Genomic DNA, 1,209 nt, shown 5'->3' with positions numbered 1-1,209 from the left:
GTAAGAAGGAATTTGAAGAGTTCTATAAGAATTGTGGTATAGCAAGAAAGATGACTACTCCTAATCTGGGTTCCTTTAGCTATTGGAATCATCCAAGATATTTTACTTTTGTGATGTTGTTAGAATTTCATTTAAAAGAGCATACAAGAACACATATGCATGCTTAAGCAAGAGGAAACATGGCATCGATAAGCAAGTCAAAACACAAGACATTTAGTAACGAAGTTCATCTAGTGTGGACTACGTCTCCGGGTCCAGTGTAAAGATGGTGGAGGTTGCATCATATACTACTAGAAATGATGATAATGTACATGGAATACTCTTTGTCATAATAAGGACATACACCCTCAAACAAGAGTGGCTTGTTTCTCCATTAGACGCTCCGCTTACAAAAATCCTCACTTAAGAAGGCTTCCTCTCAGTATGACAACTAACTAGATCTCACAAAATGTGGCAATGAGTATCCCTTCAACATAGTTACACAGGTATCTCAAAAACAATACATAGCATGACAAGATAAATACATCTCACATAATGTGGCAAAAGCGATCTCAAAACATAATATATCATCTCAACAATTAATTAAGGCCATAATATTTACTCAAACCAAATTATGTGCAATGCAACTTGTATAGTTATTTAAATAATGACTAAGTAGGAGAGTATTAATGAGTTGGAAGTTGAAGACCCATAGGATATTATACTATTTTCAGTAGAAGACTTAACATGGACAAAGTTTGATGGGGACCAAGTTGTAATAACTCCATATTGTCGACATGAGGATTTTATAAGGGGAGAGGAATCAAATGAATCTAGACCCACTTAATTTCTTCTTCATTCTCGTCGAAGTAAAAAGCAGAGGATATCAAACAAAGATTTTTTCAACATATCTGGAATACTCTATGTGAGTATTTACGTATTTTTCAATAAATGTATAATTTTTTCAATGCTCATAAATGTTATATCTAATTTGTTGTAAATTTTTGACAGACAATTATTGGTGTGCATATGGTCTAGAGCCGAAAAGGAGAATTATGAGTGCATCCTCATATCAAAAGACAAACTATAATCGACATGAAAGTATTAAATTTGGTTGTCACTGTCACTTCATTGTGCGATGACTTCAACTTAGACCAGGTGATGTTGTAATAATATATAGTGTCTGTAGGCATATTGATAAATCCAATGTTGTTTATAATGGGAAAGATG

This window comes from Pinus tabuliformis, chromosome 8, assembly GCF_031772625.1.
Source record: "Pinus tabuliformis cultivar Carrire ecotype Pingquan chromosome 8, CPIR1, whole genome shotgun sequence".
NCBI classification, from domain to species: Eukaryota; Viridiplantae; Streptophyta; class Pinopsida; order Pinales; family Pinaceae; genus Pinus; species Pinus tabuliformis.
Note: the sequence above shows the minus strand (reverse complement) of the source record.